The 14950-nt window shown below is 42.7% G+C and overlaps 1 protein-coding gene across 1 annotated transcript in view; it reads left to right on the top strand.

Annotated features, from left to right (window-relative positions):
- Positions 1-14950, top strand: part of LOC121873618 — a 70882-nt gene that overhangs the window by 55613 nt on the left and 319 nt on the right. The gene's annotated exons all lie outside the window — the stretch shown is intronic.

Here is a 14950-nt window from a genome sequence, read left to right as displayed (position 1 = left end):
CACTCCGATGGTTGTGGATCACCGCAGTCAAAAAGCCCTGTCACAGTCAGCTACACACCTGTAATTATAGGCTACACACCTGTAACACTATAAGCTATAGAAAGCTATACACCTGTAACACTATAGGCTACAGTCAACTACACACCTGTAACACTATATGATGCTATAAGCTACAGTCACCTACACACCTGTAACACTATAGGCTACAGTCACCTACACACCTGTAACACTATAGGCTACAGTCACCTACACACCTGTAACACTATAGGCTACAGTCACCTACACACCTGTAACACTATAGGCTACAGTCAACTACACACCTGTAACACTATATGATGCTATAAGCTACAGTCACCTACACACCTGTAACACTTTAGGCTACAGTCAACTACACACCTGTAACACTATAGGCTACAGTCAACTACTTACCTGCAAGACAATAAACTACAGTTAACCCATAACTGTAACAGTCTTCTAAGGTACAGTCACCATAATCTATAAAACAATAACAGTTAAATACAGTCTTCAGTTACAGTCAACCGGATCCATATTACTGTAAACAATGATATCCGAACATCCTGTAAATAAAAAAGATATATCTCTCCTCCCCCTTATTCCCATGTAACTGACTGTAATGAATATATTATGTGTATAAATTCGATTAAACTGAATAATTTTTTGGGGGGACGTTTCCGCTGAATGATATGGCGTTTTCGCATTTCAGTTAATGAAGCTTCAAAAGTCATTGTACTGTGAACTCTTTGATTAGTGGACCTTAGGTGAGGTGCGTATTCCCGTTACTGGTATTTTTCTATAAACAAAATTTGGTCGATACTTGTGAAGGTAGACCATTCCGTGAGAGTTGTCAGGTGGAGGGAGGGGGAAGGGAGAGAGGAGGGAGGGAGGGAGAGAAAGATGGACGGACGGAGGGAGAGAGGGAGGACTTCAGTTATCGTATTCCTCCTCCACCTATACCTCCCAGCCTCCCTTTATCTCTTCACTCCCTTCCTTCCCTCCCCTCCCCCCCCCTCCCTTTATGCCGTCATAAATTAGCAATACGAAATTTATTAAGGGAGACTTCAGATACTAAGTCATTTCAGTCAATCAGTCAGTCAGTCACCCACCCAGTCAGTCATCTACCCACCCAGCCTCCACACCACCACCAAGACCTCACATTAGAAGGTTTCACACACAGTCGGTTCTCTCTAGTAAGAACTTTGCATGCATTAACTATACGCCCGATGAGCCACAAGTATGTATGTATGTGTGTGTGTGGTTTTTTTTTATATACATATACAGTATACATACTCACATGGAGGTTTGTGATAGTTCGGGAGGTGAAAGGATAGGGGTTGAGGGGGAGAGGTTAAAGAGGGAGGGAGGGGGTTGAAGGGAAAGGGGGGAGATTTGAAGTTTTGGACTAGCTCTGCCACTTGTAAATTATAATGCAGTAAGGGAAATCGGGACACAAAAATTGAAGACATATAGGAACCCGGACTGGAAAAAGATTAAATAGATTACCTGTATGTAAAATAGAACGCTTCTGACTAAGGTTAAATCGGCATCCCTTTCTCTCCCCCCTCACCCGCCGTCAACCCATGCCCATCCTTAGCCCTCCCTATCCTCAGCCCTTACAAGCCCTTAACTCTTCCATCCCTAAAGTTTACCCTCAATCCTATCCCTTACCTCAGCCTTCTTCCTTGCCCTCAGCCCTACCTACCCTTAGTCCTACCCACCCTCTACCCTTTCCCTCACCTCAGCCCCCGTCTCTACCTGCACAGTCAAGATACACTGAGACCGACCCCAGCCCAACACCTGGCAGACACACATACCAACGCACTTTAAACTTCAGACAACGATTTCAGTTATGGGTGTGAAAGTTGTTGTTATCTTGGGGTGTTATCCTGGGATGTTAGTGTTATCATGGGGTGTTGGGGTGTTATCATGGGGTGTTGGGGTGTTATCATGGGGTGTTGGGGTGTTATCCTGGGGTGTTGAGGTGTTATCTTTGGGTGTTAGTATTATCTTGGAATCCTGGTGTTATCTTGGGCTATTATTGTTATCCTGTAGTTCTGGTTTTATCTTGGGGCATTAGTGTTATCCTATGTTGGTTGGTTGGTTGGTTGTAGGTACTGGCGACGAAGGAGACGAGGAGGCATCCTGCGCGAGTGAGGGCCTCCTAGTGCCCCTACGCGACCCTCCAGGACAAAGCAGTGAGAGACTCGTAAAGGGAAATGAACGGCCGTCTCCCTCATTTGCATAAAGCATGATAAGCAATAAAGCGAAAGGATCAGGGAGTCCAGGTCAGTCAGGGAGGAAACACAGCGGGGATGGAGGTCCTTCATAATGTCTGGGTTCACGCCAGTTGCGCCCCAAGATTTGCATGTCATTGACAGTCCATCGTACCCGTCGCCGCTGCCGTAGTCACCGCCGCCTCCTCCGCCGCTCAGAACTAAGTTGTAGTAGAAGCGGGGGTGGGGCGAGGCCAGCTGACGTCTGCTTAGTTACCGGTGGATGCAGTAGATACCGCCGGACATAATTACCTGTTAATGTTATCAGCAATTGACAGAGACATTGGGAAGTTTTCTGCTGCCAACACCGGTAGCTGAATGGCAAGGAAAAAAAAATATAATTACCCCATATACCGGTCGAGGTGTTTAGAGGGTAGTTCTTCCCAATTGCTACTAATCCACCTCTTTCTCTCCGTAACGATACTCGCCCTTCTGCTCCTCCGGTATAAAGACGACCTTTGTAAAGCATGATAGTTCTGGCATATGACCATTCGACCTCTCGAAACAGTCGTGTGTTATGAAAGGGTCTCGGTGACAAATGTTTTAAGTTTTTTTTAATATGCAAATTAGCTCCAACTGTGGTCGCTCGGGTCCATGGGGGGGGGAGGTGGGGGGTTTTAGCTCTAGTAATGACCACACCCGTTCCTCACTCTGCTACTTCAAGTCCGTCAGTATTATTGTCGTGAGTATTATTAAGTTGTTATAGAAAGATGTATTAGGTACAGAGTGAGTGATCGAGTTGTGCACGGTATGTCACCACACTGCTCTTAGTACTCACCACCCTTCCATCACACCACCTCACCACCCGACCTCCTCACACCACCTCCTCCCCACTCCATCTTACCCCCTCACCCCTCAACTCCCTCACCCCTCCATCCGCCCTTAATTTCATGACTTATGCTTTACGTGGAAAATGTTGGTAATAAGCGTGTACCATGACCGAGTTGATGTCACGAACCACGCAACTCTTACAAACACACTCATTCATTTATCATCTTCCTCCACACACACACACACACACACACACACACACACACACACACACACACACTAACAAGACTGTGGATATATTACTAGTTTTTAATACATCATGGATACGAAAAAGATCATTATTATTAAAAAAAATATACACCTTATATTATTGAACTGCTTATGAAGGAGTTTAATGAACACACTTGTAGTTATATAAATATTTGTACATAATAGCTGTTATCTCTTTTGTTGAATAAAAGATGTAGTTTTTTTTTATTTAGTTTTTGCATACGCTTAGTTTAACCGACCATGAAAACTGACTCTTGCTAATATTCACTTTGCAAAATTCACATTAAATAATTGAAAGTGAAAAGGTTTTTGTGTGAATAACCTTACCTGTTAAAACACTTCAGACGATGAAAATGAATAGTGAAAGTGAATCCCATCGGCATGACAGTAGATGAACTAGAAATCCTCTGGGATCAAACTAGAAGTCATTAGGACAGAAAGCTAGGAATGTAACCACTCGCCCACCGCAACCCCAAAAACAGTAACGAATATTTAAAATTGTCACTGTTTGATCGTTACTTCGTATTCATGTTCCTTCTGTTCAATATAACATCACCAGGTGTTCATTGTATAGTATGTGGGGTTGATCTCTTGTGTCCAGATACAACATGAAAGGTAAATCATTATCTATGTCTCCAAGCCTTTAGTTAAGAAATACAGCCTGTGGGTTAGGTGTATGTGAGGCTCTCTCTCTCTCTCTCTCTCTCTCTCCAGCGTCGAATTACTTAACTGTGCTAGAATTACCGAGGACGTCGACGTTTAAGCAAAGTATTGAGCCACCTAAACAAAAAATATCGACATGGCAACTTTTAATTGTCGAGTGTACGCAAGGAAACTTTTAATAACAAAACTTACTCTTTTTTTTTTACTTGCCTTCCTTCTCTTAAGATATTGAGACCATATAATTTGTGTGGGAGAGAGAGAGAGAGAGAGAGAGAGAGAGTATGTATGTATGTATGTATATGTATGTCTATGTGTGTGTGTAAGTGTGTGACGGGGACGACCTCGCTCGACCCCCGGACAGGAAGACTTGGCCTGTACACACCAACAGTTTCCGACAAAGTCACTTAATTAGACGTGACTTGTGTTCCTGTAGAGCCCCGAGCCACGCAAAATACTTCCAGTTGTTTACGGCAAGTTGGGGGTCCCTGTGCCCTGGTGCTGATGCCAAGGCGACTGAAGGAGTGAGCAAGAGGGAATAGGTGATGTTGAGATAGAGAGAGAGAGAGAGAGAGAGAGAGAGAGAGAGAGAGAGAGAGAGAGAGGAAGAGGTAATAATGTAAGATAGCTTCCACAAGTTTATCTTCATTACATCCTTCCATCTTTTGTATCACTAAACAACAAAGTCATCACATCTTTAGTGGATTATTTAGACCAGAACTGATATGTTGTCATTTCCACCACTGGAGAGACACAGACAAACAGAAATCTCCTAAAGTCATTAAATGAATAGGAAATAATATAACTTTGCATTATTAATATCAAAATACAATTACGCATTTGGCTAGAACACGGAAAAAAAATCCCATAACAAGATGTAAAAAATGGTATTGGTAGCGTGGCGCCTCACCTGCTCAAACACCCCCCAGCGAACCGTATAAAAATCCCAAACACTTTATGTTGCCATCTGAACAGTGTTATTCAGCACTGCTTGTCAGCCCAGAGACAAAAATACCCATTATAATGTTTAGGACAAAAAGAGTTTTATTGACTTGTTATTGTGGGTTTTTTTTTTTTGTCGCGTGTAGGGCGGAGGAGCCTCTCCCGGCCCCCAACACAAAGCCATATTGACAACACAGGTAATAACCCCTCTTTGTTCTTCTTCAAAGCGATAGGTACACGATCATAATTGACTCGCAAAGTTCTAATTGTATTTATGGTGCATAACCGAGGGTTTTTTTTTTCCTCTCCAGCCGTTGAATTATTTACGAACGGTGTCTGTACATGTCCTCAGGTGAGCTAGTGGCCAGCCCCCAGTCTCCTCCTACCTTCACCTGGCCTCCCCACACATACACCTGATCAGTCCTCTTTTCACCTTCCCCTCACTTGATTTTCCTACATTTGACTCTCTCTCTCTCTCTCTCTCTCTCTCTCTCTCTCTCTCTCTCTCTCTCTCTCTCCACCCCTCCCCCCTTTGCTCCTTCACATTTCCCTCTTTCCATTAGTACTGAGATCTAAATCCCTTCTTTAAGTTACCTCGTGGTAATCCTTCCCCTCAGTACTCACTCCTCTCACTACTCATTCCCCTCCCACACTCCTCCTCTCCCCTCACCTACATCCTGCTGTGTCTTACTCCTCCTCATCTTCCTCCTCAGCTTTCACTCTTCTTCCATTTTTCTCTCTCACTATCCCTCCCTTGAAGGCATTTATCCCCTTACTTCCTCCCTCTTCACGCCCCTCACACTTCTCCCCTTACCTTCTCCACTCACCATCTCTCCCTTCGTTCCTTTCTCCAACTATCTCTCTTTCTCTCTTTCCTTATGTCTTCTTCTTCCTCTCTTATTTCCCCTCATTCACCATCGCCTTACTTTTCCTCTGTTCAAATCTCTCGTTCTTCCCCCTTACTATGTGACACTGACTCTCTCTCTCTCTCTCTCTCTCTCTCTCTCTCTCTCTCTCTCTCTCTCTCTCTCTCTCTCTCTCTCTCTCTCTCTCTCTCTCTCTCTCTCTCTCTCTCTCTCTCTCTCTCTCTCTCTCTCTCTCTCTCTCTCTCTGACATACACCTCATCACCCCCCCTCTTCCACCTCTACATAAACCCCCCTCACCACCTCCCAGTAAAACCAGGAATTAAAACCTCGAGTTAAAACCATCTTCCTCACCAAACATGTTCCTAACGTGTCCTCAGACTCCTGACTTGTTCTGACGTGATCTGGATTTTTTTTGTAATAGCCATAAGCAATCTGGTCTTTTTTTCTTGATCGGAAGTTTTAATTTAGGTTTAATTGTCTTGGTTTAGTTTTATTTAAGTATCTAGATGTATTAATTGAAATACTATTATTATTTTTGTTTATGCTGTTTTATCATTATTATTTTTAAAGTCACTGTAATTTCCTGTATTAATAACCAGAATCTACTGTAGTCTGCTGTATTTATAACCTGGAGAGTTACAGTAATTGCCCGCATCTATTTGTTGTAATCAAAATAATCATCACTTTTTTTTTACCTGGAGTTAAAGTAATCAGCTGCTTTTAATTATGTTAAGGTAAAAACTAAAGGTATTTTTTTGGTTCATGTTTCATCGGTGTTAATATCTTTAGTTTTCTCTTATTGGGGAGTTGATATCAATGGCTTAGTCTCTTGTTGGGTTAGAATAAATGTCCTTCAGCGTTACTTGGACTTGTAATACGTTTCTTTGGTTGGTGGGGGGGGGGGAGGTTAGGTTGGGTTAGGTCAGATTGGAGCGTTTTAAAACAAGCCCAAATAACCTACAACCAGCTGTGATCACCCCCTTCCTCCCCTTCCCCCCTTTCCCCCCTTTCCCCCCTCCCTCTCACCCCCTTCACTAACTTGACCATCATCACCACCGCTACTACAAGAACTACCCGACCTCAGAGTGTCAACAAAGAACACTTGGAGGTCAAACACAACCCACTTGGACATTTATAGTGAGTTAGCCACTTTGTCTCTATACCACTGCCTCAAATGTATTCATCACTCTGATACACAAATAACCAGACTGAAAGTATTGTCGATAGAGTGAGTAAAAGTTATTTATGCTTTTTAAACTTTGAGTAATATTATGCTGACCTTATGTGACCTTAATTTATTAGTGTGTGTGTGTGTGTGTGTGTGTGTGTGTGTGTGTGTGTATAAGAGGTGGTTAGTAGTAGTAGTAGAATAAGTCAGTCAATTACCTTCACACCTGGACAATCTACACCTGGCCTACCGACACACCTGAGTTAGTTTGTTTTTTCCTTAATGTTTCGTTAATGAGTCGTGTGTGTGTGTGTGTTTGTGTGTGTGTGTGTGTGTGTGAATTATAAACTCGATGTAATTTGATATTTATCCATATGAATCTTACAGTAGCTGTCACTTCTCTTATGACGGTCACCTCTATAATACGGTTACCCTTCCTATAGCGGTCATGTCCAATTAACAGACCACCTGCATATAACAACTTGATAATTGCCTCAGATGTTGTTCAAGAATTAAATGTTTTTTATTCTCACACGGCATCCAGTAGCCCCCTCCCTCGCGCATCTATTATTAAAATATATTATCGAGCCAATTTTGAAATCCAACTTGGCTTCACCATTGGATATTTTGGATATATTATGAATTGTTCGAGTGTACTGTTGCTGTAAAGTTTTGTATCCTGGTCCGGCCGTTGCAGCAACATGACTTCAAAAGATCAAATGGTAATCCTGGCAATTCATGTGATATATTTCTTAATGACGAGCAATTTGGGAGAGATAATGGACTAAGAGCCGCTCTCACCAGCTCAAGAGTGCACGCCATTTTTAGGTATTTATAATAATTCCTGACCCATGTTTGATCAAGGTCGCCGCCATTTCAGAATCAGCCAGGTCGCGTTAATGACCAGATTTGTGAACAGATCCCCGGAGTCATCGTCTCAAAAATAGGGATTTATCCTTGTGTAATAATAGGTTCAACTTTGTTAATGTTACTGCTGGCCAATTTTACACCCGGAGGTACAGTCTATGTCTTTATTCCCCTTCTCTATCATACACTACATCTATACATTTTTTCCCTCTAAAGTAACAGGAATATTTTAAATTTCCTACGACAGAAAAAAATTACCCCGTAGAGAATCAAATTTATGTTTATTGGTAAAAATGACAAATTCATTTATAAAGCAGTGGTCGTCTGCCTTATGGTCCCACGTACACAAATTTTGGAATTGGGTTTTAGAGGAGAACAAAAAAAAACCTATATTAACTCTGATATACCACAATAGAGACCCAGTGCTGAATAGTGTTCTAAATTCAGCCATATACAGTATCCTCTCCTAGTTGCTGTTGTTGTTTACCTGTTGCTGTATTTAATCTGCCGCTGTAGTTTATTTGTCACTGTATTTAACCTGTTGCTGTATTCTATTTGTAACTGTATTCTACCTGTCGATGTTCTCCCCCTGCTGTATTTTATCTGATGCTGTACTTTACCTGGTAGAAGTGGTGGTGGTATTGGAGGTAGTGGTGGTGGGGATGGTAGTAGTAATGGTGGTGGTGCTAGTAGTGGCGGTAAGTGTGTGGTAGAGTAGTGTATGGTGGGGTAGTGTTGGAGGAAGAGTGTGGTAGTGTTGGAGGAAGAGTGTGATAGTGTTGGAGGAAGAGATGTGGTAGTGTTGGAGGAAGAGTGTGATAGTGTTGGAGGAAGAGTGTGATAGTGTTGGAGGAAGAGATGTGGTAGTGTTGGAGGAAGAGTGTAATAGTGTTGGAGGAAGAGTGTGATAGTGTTGGAGGAAGAGTGTAGTAGTGTTGGAGGAAGAGTGTGGTAGTGTTGGAGGAAGAGTGTAGTAGTGTTGGAGGAAGAGTGTGATAGTGTTGGAGGAAGAGTGTGGTAGTGTTGGAGGAAGAGTGTGGATATGGTGTGAGGAGGAAGTAATGGGTGGATAAGGAATATGGTGGTGGTGGTGAAAAGCAGTAAAGTACAGTGTCGATGTTGGTGAAGGAGGTAGGGTTGTAGGTGGTGGTGCTAGATTATGGTGGTGGAGAGTGATGAAGAATGGTGGAGATGGGTAGTGATAAAGATAAAGTATGGTGGAAGTGGAGTGTGGTGGAGATAGACGAGGTATGGTGCAGTATGGTAGAGTATGGTGGAGTGCGGTGTAGGTGGAGGGCCACACTCCTGCCTCTTGATGACGACCGGAGTAAAAATCCCGGTAATAGGAGAGACCAGCAAAAATGAGCGTCCTGTTCCGGTACCAGCGAGTAGGGCGTGGGAGGGGGTGGAGGTGACGTGGGCGTGGGGAGTGTGTGGGAGTGGGCGTGGGTAGGGTGTAGGGCCGGGAGGGGTGACGTGGGCAGGGAGTGGTAGAGGAAACGTGGGCGTGGTGGAAGGTGGTGGTGTGGGCGGGTGGGGGAGCTGTAGTGTGGCATAGGCGATGGGGATGGAGGGAGGCGACGTGGGCAGAGGTTACCATGGGAGCGTTGAAGGCGTCGGATGGGATGGCGGGTGAAGGAAGGAACGACTAGGCGCGGGTTGAGTCGTGAGAGGCGGGCACCTAAGGAGGAGGCGGGGGGGGGGTAGGGGCGTTTTGGGCCACTAGGCGGGTGATATGAGCGTGGGAAAGACGGCGTGGGTGATTGTGGGGAGGGTATGGGAGGAGAGGCGTGGAAGGAGAGCGGCGGACGTGGTGGACTGGCGGGTGAAGGGCGTGGGTGGGAAGCAAAATATGGGGCCGGAAATGGCATAGGCAACAAGGGCGATGAGACAGGGGCACACTTAGCCTAACTGTGGGTATAGAAAGGAGTGACTGTGCGTAGGTGTGGGCGTGTGTAGGTGTGGGCGTGTGTAGAGGTGGGCGTAGTAGCTGTAGGAGTGCATGCGTATAAGACATCCACTCTCTCCTAACATAGAACGAAGTGTCATTAGGATCAGACAGAGTGTGTGTGTGTGTGTGTGTGTGTGTGTGTGTGTGTGTGTGTGTGTGTGTGTGTGTGTGTGTGTGTGTGTGTGTGTGTGTGTGTGTGTGTGTGTGTGTGTGTGTGTGTGTGTGTGTGACCTCTACTTTCCATTCAATCAATCCTCCTACACCCCTCCTTCCTTCTTCATTTTGTCGTTTCACTTTTCACCCTTGACCTCCTGTAACCTTCACAACTATAACAATTATCACCCACCACAACTACAACCACCACCACAATTCCAACCACCCACCACAACAACCACCATCAACCATCCTTGATCACTCACCTGTAATTTGCAAAAAAAAAACTGAGGTGCTCTTCCAAGATATACGAATTTGTTCACTATTATTAATTTTCTCAATCTATTTATTATCTTTTATTTCTTCTCCCACCTTTGTTAAGGGACGGATCAAAGGACACAGATACCATGAAAGAAATATGTGGGGAGAGAGAGAGAGAGAGAGAGAGAGAGAGAGAGAGAGAGAGAGAGAGAGAGAGAAAGAGAGAGAGAGAGAGAGGTAGAGTACAAGACAAAAATTACTTATATTTTTCCATTTATGATCTTGGGTTTTCTTCTCTTCTTCTGTTACTTTCTATTCGTTTTGTTTTTTAATTCTAGTTATTTTATTTATTTGTTGTCTTTGTTTTCTGTCCGGGAGTAAATGGTTGAGAATATTGAAGGGTGATTATTTGTCGTGTCTGGTCTGTGATGCTGGTAATGAGAAGGGTCAGTAGAGGAGGTGGAAGAGGGAAGAGGAGGAGGAAGAGGAGGGGGATGAAGGAAGAGGAGGGGGATGAAGGAGGAGGAGGAGGGAGGAGGATGAGGATGAAGGAGTTGGAGGATGATAATGGAGGAGGTGGATGAGGGATGAGAAGGAGGAGAAGGATGAAGGGGGAGGATGAAAGGGAGAAGGAGGATGAAGGGGAGGGTGAAGGGGAGAAGGATGATGAAGGAGGTTGGAGATGGAAGGGGGTTTCCAATCATCGTTCTATTACTACTAGTTGAAGGTATTGAACGCGATAGAGACCAAGGCATAAAACTGCTAGCCAAGGACCCGTCGTGCAGCAGTGCCCTTCCCCCCCTCCCCTCCCCCCTCACAAGCTCCTGGAACAACTAACTGACCATTATCAACCGCGAGCTCTTTTTAAAAGGCTCGGTTAACGGCCACTATTAAGACGTATCGTGCAAGCCCCCCTCCCCAGACCCACCACCACCACCACCACCACCACCATTCAACGCTTCAACCGGCATGCAATGGACCCAGGCCGAGTCCAGTTCTGGCGTCTTTTCTGTGTAGCGAGCGGCTCATCTGGCTCCCAGTGGTCAGTCCAGCAGGAACCCGCTTCACCCACTCCTTCCCCCTTCTTTCAACCCTTTTCATCGCGTTGCACTTGATTTGATCCACGTTTCTTCCTCCTTCAAGATCTTCTTCTTCCTCCTCCCCCACTTCCCCCTTCTGTATTCCTCCATCATCTGTCAGGTCTAACTACGTTGATCTTACTCACTAATGCAATGTAACTTACTCTTGGTACCAATAGGTGATTGAGACATGGGATTGTGGGACTATTAAGTTAGGATATATAATTTTAATTAGGGTAAATTCCTCGGAGGTGGGCTACCCCGGGTTTGGTCATCTCACAGAAGAGAGCCATTGTGAAGGAACAATTGGCCAGTTGTTTAGAGAGGGTGCGGGCGGTAGCGGCTCCCCACGCCCTTGCACGGGTCTCCTCCCTGGCAAACCTCGAACCTCCACATTGTCCACCACCCCTTTTACCTGAGCTCTGGCCAATCATACCTGAACTCTTGGCCAGTCCCTACCTGATCTCTGGCCTTTCCTACCTGAAAATTGGACTTATTTATGTAAGTCTTGGCCAGCTAGACCTACACAAATCCTGGTCAGACCTACCTGAGTCCTGGCCAGACCTACCTGAGTCTTGTCCAGGCCTACCTGAGTCTATATGCCGAACATGACAAATGACCACATCGTTGAGTATTTGCTGTTGTACTTCTCTACCACCACAGTACTTATTAGAGTTTCCCCTGCTACGTACTCTGTGATTGTTACTCTGATTGGTACTCTAGTTGATATTCTGATTGGTACTCTGGTTAGTGTTCTAGTTGATACTCTGATTGGTACTCTGAATGGTTTGTACTCTGTTACTCTGGTTGGTACACAGTGATTGGTGCTCTGTGTATTAACCTCCTTAGGTCTTGTCTTATAATGACATTCACCCGTATCGTCCAAAAGGTTAATCTTGCTTGACCTATTACCCCGAGGTCAATGCCGTGTCCCCCCCTACCCCACGACTCTACCTCCATCAGCCCCTCCCCTTCTACCCCCTCCCCCTCCTCTCCCTCCCCCTTACACAAGACCCTAGTGACATCTCTACTCCCCCCCCCTCCCCCCTTGGTAAACACCCCCCTTGACCCACCCACATGGCGTTGGTGTTTGAGTACCTGTATGGTCTGGTAATTACCTTTGATTTAGTGTTTGGTTACACATCTTTGAGAGGACCATTCGTGTGTGTGTGTGTGTGTGTGTAAAAACGAAAATATATGCTACTATACCTATGTCTATATACCTGTATGTATATATGAATGCTGATAAACAATAATAATGATATGCATTATTATTATTATTATTATTATTATTATTATTATTATTATTATTATTATTATTATTATTATTATTATTATTATTATCATCACTACCTAAAATTATCCTCAAACATTACTAAACATTTTTAAAGGTTATATAAAACCTTAAGACGATAAACGATATAGAAGAAAGAAATTAAAGTTAAGTAAAGACTCTTCAGCTACCATTATGGCGGCGAACTTGTGTAGTGACTATACAGTAATATGCGGTAGAGACTTTACCAACACGCTCAGTCATAAGTTACTCTGTATATTTTAGGGGTAAATTTAAATATTAATAAAAAAAAAATATCCGAAGACATTTTATTGATGATCAAGTTTCAATGAATGATCATGAGGTCAGATGAAGTATTGTATGATCATTAATGGGGTTATGTCATTATTGTAACTTTTATTTAGATACAGATTATGTTAATACTACATATAAGAATATTCTCTATATCCCCATTACAGTAATTATGTTAAAAAAATACAATTGTCTTATTTACCATCGCTTGAATATTTTTTTTACTGTATACAAAGTTTTTATATAATTTTAAGAACAAGTTAAAATATTGTTACTATGATATACCGAATATATATTAAGAGCGTGTGTGTGTGTGTGTGTGTGTGCGTGTGCGTGTGTGTGCGTGTGTGTAATAATTAACGGTTTATTGAAAAAGTTCTGCAGCCCGAAGGCTGAAAATATACATTGGACATAAATGACTTATTACATACATTGGTGGTTTAACAAAAGCCTTCATTAGAGAAAGGTAAAGGAACATACAGTGAACATTCAGATTAATGTAGGTGTTGAACAGCAAACACGTAGTGTGTGTGTGTGTGTGTGTGTGTGTGTGTGTGTTGTTTTGACAGTGTTGGTGGTGTTAGTTATGAACGTGTGTGAAACTAATCTTGGTTGTCCGTATTAATAAGTTTGTTAATGATATCAGAACGTCACTCAGGATCTAATCGTTCATCTAATTATTCAACTATGAATATATTTATATCTTTACATATTCATATCTCTCTGTATACATTCATTAACGATGTATTATGCATGAGTGTACACAGTAAGACACAAACACACACATACTCTATACATACATTAACGACGTGTATGTATGAGTGTACACAGTAAGATACACAAACACACACATACTCTATACATACATTAACGACGTGTATGTATGAGTGTACACAGTAAGATGCACAAACACACACAGGAGAGTTATGGGGTCGCGTGCAGGGAGAGTATCGTCGGTATCAACAAATAAAAAAATACTCCAAGTCGCGGCGAATCAAGGATGACTGTTCACAATCTCTTGTCTGCATGGCTTTCACTCTAACCAAGCTAAAGCTAAAACATAATTTAAAAGGTTTCCAATGCAACTTTATCCTGCCTAATGTGACAGCTATGAATGTGATCACCGTGAGACGTCCGACTCGGCTCATATTTATATCATGTTGAAAGAATTAGTTTGTAGTGTAAATTTTAAGTCCGTAATGATGTTGGGGAATATGGCATCTTGAGGTAACTACATGAATCGTATGTAACTTTAGTGACTTTGGAGAATCATAAGAGCTATAAACCCGACTTGGCTCTTAAGATCACATCTCATCCTGAAGCATTAGGCTGATGAGGGGTAAAAGTTTCGAATTACAATATGATAAAGTAATGAAATTAACTGAAAACTAAATTATGGTGACTTTTTTAGTTTATTGTTGTTATTATTATTATTATTATTATTATTATTATTATTATTATTATTATTATTATTATTATTATTATTATTATTATTATTATTATTATTATTATTATTATTATTATTATTATTATTATTTAAAAACTCTAAAAAATATATTTCCTATTGAAGCACACTGAAGCAATTTTCGAATAATTCAGAAACAGCGTTAAGAAAAAAAAAGAAACAAAAAAGATTAGGTGTGTGTAGGCCGTTTAGACGGGTTACTGTGGTGGAACAGCGCTAGGTTTCCCAACACGGTGCGGCAAACAGGGCTGTAGGGGAACTGGATGCTGTGATGCTGTCGACGAGCGAGTGAAACAGCATCAACGAATGACAGTCTCTTAACAGCAGTAGCGGTGGAAAGAAGTAGCGATTCACAGCAATAAGAAAAATTATAAAATTTCACAGCAATATTTGTAATTATAAAAAACCAGCAGATCACAGCAGCAACAGCAATAGGAAGAAACAGCAGTTCACAGCAGAAATATCAGGAACATCAGCGGAAGAGTTAACAGCACTACAGCAGAGTCGCCAGTAGGCTTATAAACAGCAGTACAGTAATATTGCCCTCAAAGATATAATCATGGTTAAGTACAGCAAGTTCCTATAATTAACAGCAGCAGCTCACGTAAACATCCATAACA

The sequence above is a fragment of the Homarus americanus genome, unplaced genomic scaffold (assembly GCF_018991925.1).
Source record: "Homarus americanus isolate GMGI-L3 unplaced genomic scaffold, GMGI_Hamer_2.0 scaffold50608, whole genome shotgun sequence".
Lineage (NCBI taxonomy): Eukaryota > Metazoa > Arthropoda > Malacostraca > Decapoda > Nephropidae > Homarus > Homarus americanus.
The sequence above is the reverse complement of the archived record's forward strand: the minus strand, read 5'-3'. Positions and strand labels throughout refer to the sequence as shown.